General features: G+C 51.5%; 1 protein-coding gene across 1 annotated transcript in view; it reads left to right on the top strand.

Annotated features, from left to right (window-relative positions):
• Positions 1-776: 776 nt before the first annotated feature.
• Positions 777-5,429, top strand: part of MB (myoglobin) — a 15,678-nt gene continuing 11,025 nt past the window's right edge. The window contains exons 1-2 of the mRNA XM_010859616.1: positions 777-836; positions 4,190-4,256. The gene's annotated coding sequence lies outside the window, so the exon portion shown is untranslated. The remainder of the gene's footprint in view (positions 837-4,189; positions 4,257-5,429) is intronic.

Below are 5,429 nucleotides of genomic sequence, written 5' to 3'. Positions count from 1 at the left end.
TGCAGAATCCCAGGTTAGACCATTTCCTATCGGTGAAGCACAAATTCTGAAACCAGACTGCCCAGTGCTGAATTTCGTGCTTGGCCCATTTCCTAGCCCTGTGACCTTGGGCAACTTAACCTCCCTGTGCCTCAGTCTCCCCTTGTGAAGAGTGGGGCTTAGCAAAGTGTCTATCCTGAAACGCTGGAAAGCAACTCTGCTTCCATTTCTTTTTCTTAAATGTCTACTGGAAAGGGCTCCTGGGAGGGGTCTTAAGGCCAGTGTGTCTGTAGCTTTTACATCCCTACCCCTGAAGAAGTTCACAGAGTAGAAATGGGGTGCTGCACCCCAAAGCAGAGAGAGCCGAGAAGGCTGCATCCATGTTGGAGCCCAAGGTGGGGAGGAAGAGGCACACTTGCTGGGAAAGGGGTGGCGTGGGGAGGGGGGATTCTTGGAGGGGGAGCTATTTCTGTGAGATCCACCAGGATGGAGGGAGGGCGGACTGATGAGGGAGGGGCAGCATGGGGGTGGTGCTGGACTCCGGCAGATGACAGGCAGGAGGAGGGGCTGGGGGGGGACTCTAAGCCTCAGAGGCTGAGGGTGTAGGGTGAGGGCAGGAAGGAGGGCAGGTGTCCCTGGGCTACACCTGTCGACTGGGATATTGGGCTCTGGTCCCTACCAGCCCTCCTCCAATAAGCCCCTCTGGGCCTCCAGGGAGAGGAGGGAGGAGCCTTGCCATATAAACTATATTTTTAGTTCCCTGTGCCTCTCCCCAGCTGCTATAAGACACCTCTCCCCGCCCCCAGCCCGCTTGGCTGAAGGCTTCAGAAGGACAGCTGGGCAGAAGGGGAAACGTGGTCAGTGCAAGGGCCGCTGGTGGGGGCTGGGAGGAGGGCGGGCCCCAGGGGGTCTGGGGCCAGCTTTGGGGGGGTCCTCAAACTCATGCGTGACCTCAGCAGATCCTGCAGGCTCCAGGCCCCAGCCCTGCTCTGAGTCTCATCTGGCGCTGGTCCCGGAGGCAGACTCTGCCAGGAAGGAGCAAGCTGAGCTGGGAGTGGGTGGGAGGCGCTGCCTGGGCTGGCCTCCAAAGGGGCGGCTTCGGGGAGGAGGAGGAGGAAGTGGAGGAGGAAGGGGGGTGGCCAAGGTTGAGGGGACCTACAGCTTTGAAGATCCAAAATGTTCTTTCTTGCCATCTTTGGTTCCCCACGGTGGAGTCTTAAAGTGTAACACCTCTTCCCTCCCCCAGATTCACTGGGGCGGGGCCGCGGGGGGCGGGGAGCGGGGTGTGAGTTGTTAGCTGCGCAAGGGTTCATGAATTCCCAGGTCACCTTTGAAAGAGAGAGTTTGGTGCACAGTCACCTGGGCCTCAAACTTGTGCAGGGGGAGCTGGAAGCCCCTTGCTAGAGAGTTCTGAGTATGTAAGTGAGGAGAGGTGGGAGTCACGGGGAGCAAGGTGGAGAATGGCCTTTTTTGACTAGACAGGCTCCTGGCTTACCTTGCCAGCGGAGGGCATTCAGTTAAAAAGCCTTGGGGATGTGCAGTCTGGACAAGAAAAATCTTAGGGAGCCTGAAACTTCTTTCAGCTGGTTCTCTACATTCCCAAGGAGCACCAGAGAGCCAGGACAAGGGAGTGAGCTTGACAAGAAGGCATACTTTGGTTTTTAGAAAGTGAGTTCGCTGCTCCTAGAAGTATTCAAGCAGATTATGATCTGTAGGGAAAATTCCTGCATTTAGTGCAGGGGTCTCCCAACCTCGGGGTCTAATGCCCAATGGTCTGAGGTGGAGCTGATGTAATAACAATAGAAATAAATTGCACAATGAATGTAGTACGCTTGAATTATCCCCAAACCATCCCCCCACCCCTGATCCATGGAAAAACTGTCTTCCACGAAACCAGTCCCTGATGCCAAGAAGGTTGGGGACCGCTGATTCAGTGGGAACTTTGATACCATCTAGGCCTCTGTAAGTTTCAAGATCCTATGTCCCTACGATTCTAGATTACTCTTTCTTTAGTTTTCTGACTCTGAATGTAGAACCCAAGTTTTCAGGGTGGTGAAAGTTGAACACTCTGGCCCTCTAGAACTGTAACTCTAGGATCTCAAGTGTCCAGAATTTGAAGACTTGAGGATGATTCTATATGTTTCAGATTTTCCCATTCAAAGGATTCTATAATATGAAAGGGAAGAAGAGGAAGAGGCAGGTCTCCCTTGGTGGGATCTAGTTCTGCCCCACTGGGTGTCAGACTAACTCACCTGTATGTGTGTATGCATAAGCTTGTAAGGCTGCAGAAAACTTTGCATGCAGAAGCAGCCTGGCTTTCCTATTCTGTGCCTTTCCAGTTTCCCTGCCCCGGCTATTAGAAGGCTGTCACAGGGATAATTATAGCCCCCAAACAAAGCTGGTGGCTGCAGGTAGCCATAGCAACTGCTAGGTACCGCCAGTTCTGTTATAGAGACGTGTAAGTACAAACAGATGTTGGTCCCTCCTATTAACTTAAAAGGTAAAACTTAAAAGGTTCATCAACTTCAAAGCCATGGGTTTCCATGAACTTGCCAGTTAATGAGGGTGCCTGCTAAGGGGGTGACAGCTTCATATTAAACACTTTAGTGCTGGTAACAAGTTGATGAAATTTTAAGTACTCAGGCCATCCTTGGAAAACTCAGGAGGCTGGAGATGGGACAAGGGCTGTGGATTGGGCTGTTGGTTCCAGCTCTGCTGCTTACCAGCTTCGGGCGGGTGTACAAGGTCTCCAAGCCTTTGTTTCTGAACAGCCATGTGGGATAACAATGAGTCCCGCTCTGCCAGCCCCTCAGGGATGTGCTGAGGTTTTCAGGGCACTGGGTAGAAGGGTTTTGCAAGTGGCATAGCCAGGGCTGGGGATTTAAATGGGAACCAGTGATGCTGATTCTTTCAGGGGTGTCCCCAATGGGCCTCAGGGGTTGGTTCAGACTGGGGGCAGCTCGCTGCTGCTTCTGCTCTTCCTTCTGCACTTCCCTCCCATACTGATGAGCTCACCCTCCAGCAAGGAGCCAGGACTAGGAGCTGAGACCTCAGCAAACTCTCTCAGAGTGGCCTTTCTCTTTGATCCTGAGCCTGGCACAGAGTCAGCACTTGGTAGCAGGATGGGGAATGGACAAATGAACAAATGTTCGGCTGGGTCTGTGTTGCAGTACGTGGGCTTCTCTTGTGTGGCCCCCAGGCTCTGGTTGCAGCCTGCATGGGCTCAGTAGTCGCAGTGTGCAGGCTCTCTAGTAACAGCTCTTGGGCTTAGTGGGCACACGGGATCTTACTTCCTTGACCAGGGATCGAACCCACGTCCCCAGCATTGGAAGGCAGATTCTTTACCACCTGACCACCAGGGTAGTCTCTTAGTTACTCATTTTACAACTGAACCTTTCACTGTGAAAGCTGAATGACTTCTGGAGATATACCAACTCAGTGTCCTGGGTTAACATGGATCCTCACGTGTGGTTTCAGGAGCACATTGTCAAGAAGGGGCCTGTATGCTTCTGGTCTCTTTGGTTGTTAGGAGTCCGCTGACTCAATATCTAAACAGGGATCACTCAATGATACACAAAAGGTCACACAGGAAGTGTGATGGTCACCCTCGAACTGAAATGGGAGCAGGCTTTACCAGAATCAGAATGGAGACCCAAGGTTGTTCTGGGGAAGCTCTGAGTTTGGGGGTCTTACTTGGTGCTAGCCATGGAACCCTTTCACCTAGCATTTCCTACCACCTAGCCAATTCTTATCAATCATCTCTGTTCATATTTTAAAGAGGGGATCTGATTGGCGTACTTAATAGACACTGGCTGTTTGACAGAGCCATGCCATTGGCTGCCTCTAATTAGGTCCCAGCCTTGGTTCAATCAGCTGTGACTAGCCCCGGGATTTGGGAGAGGACATGACCTTGGGGGCTGGGGCAGGGCAGTTATCTTTAGAAAGAGCTGTGTATGTAGGGCAGTCATAACTGACAGGTCCAATACAGTCCCAGGGTGGCCAGGACACCTGATGTTTATCCTTGCTGAGTCTCGTGGTCCACAGCTATAAAATGGGATGATGCTTTCTACCTTGCTGGGGCATTGGGAAGACTAGATTAGTCTTGCCCGAGGAGGCATTTTGTAAACTGTAAAGTTCTGTGTAGACCCTGATCATAGCGCCACATAAACTGAACTGTAATGTTATTCCTCTTACTTATCTCTCTCCCTAGGAGATTGAACACCACGATGTGTTTTATCTGGTTTGTGTCCTCAGCATGTAGCAGTTTCTGACACACAGTAGGTACCTTATAACAGTTTGTTGGGTGGATGGCAGAATGGTGGATAGATGGATGGATGGATGATGGACAGATGGACGGATGGTGGGTGAGTGGATAGAGGGGTTGATGGATGGATGGATGGATGGGAAGATGGATGAATGAAAAATAAAGGTTGATCATTCTCTTGCCTTCCTGGGAAGGCCATTCACCTTTTAAATTCAGTGAACCTTTATTCAGTTCAACTTGGTATACAGCACTGTGCAAGGCCCACAAAACACTCAGATGAAGGAAACAAAGCTCCTGCACATGGTAACCAAAGTAAAGTGTTTGGGAGCACGGATTCAGGGGCCTGACTTCCTGGTTCAAAACCCAGCTCTTCCATCAGCTATCTGTGTGACTGTGGCACATCTCCTTAACTTCCCCTCCACGGGGTGGGGGTAATGTCTATATTTATCATATAGGGCTGTCGGGAGACTAAACGAGTTACCAAATGTAAAGTGATTAGAATAGAGCCTGGCACCTGGGAAAGTCTCTGAGTATTGGGTGCTAGGGTACTAACGGAGAAGCCAGTATGGACACAAAGAAATGTGATGCAGTGAGGTAAGCAGTGTGACAGGAGCACATGCGAATAGGTGGAAAGGGCAGGCAGTTAATTGTGCCTTGAGGGGGCACATGACGCACAATTTTTCAGAGGAAAATATCTGAACAATATTTGAGCTTTCTGGGTGGAGTGGGAAAATGCAGGCTCCAAGAGGGTATGGATCTGCCTGGGTTCACCCAGTTATAAGCAGGAAACCATCGAGGTTCCTTCCCACCACTCTGAAAAGTGAGAGGCATTCTGGCAAAGTGGGCTTCTAGACGGTGGGCAAAGAGACTGCTAAGGCCAGGACAGTCCCAGGGCCAAGCCAGGGTGCCTGCTGCCCTGGGCTTAGAGATATGACAGGTCCTCTTGGGGTGGCTGACAGCAGGGGGAGTTGGGTTTCAGGCCACTGGCGTCAGCCCTAGCCTTGCCCTTTCTGTTGGCCTCTGAGAGTCCAAACAGTGGCCCAGCCTCCTCCCCACTCTCCGCACACACAACCCCACCACCACCACACCCGTGACCTGAGTTGGCCTACCTCCCCACAATGGCACCTGCCTCAAAATAGCTTCCATGTGAGGGCTAGAGAAAGGAAAAGATTAGACCCCTACATGA

The sequence above is a fragment of the Bison bison genome, unplaced genomic scaffold (assembly GCF_000754665.1).
Source record: "Bison bison bison isolate TAMUID 2011002044 unplaced genomic scaffold, Bison_UMD1.0 scf7180017864457, whole genome shotgun sequence".
NCBI lineage: Eukaryota > Metazoa > Chordata > Mammalia > Artiodactyla > Bovidae > Bison > Bison bison.
Note: the sequence above shows the minus strand (reverse complement) of the source record. Positions and strands in the feature narration are given on the sequence as shown.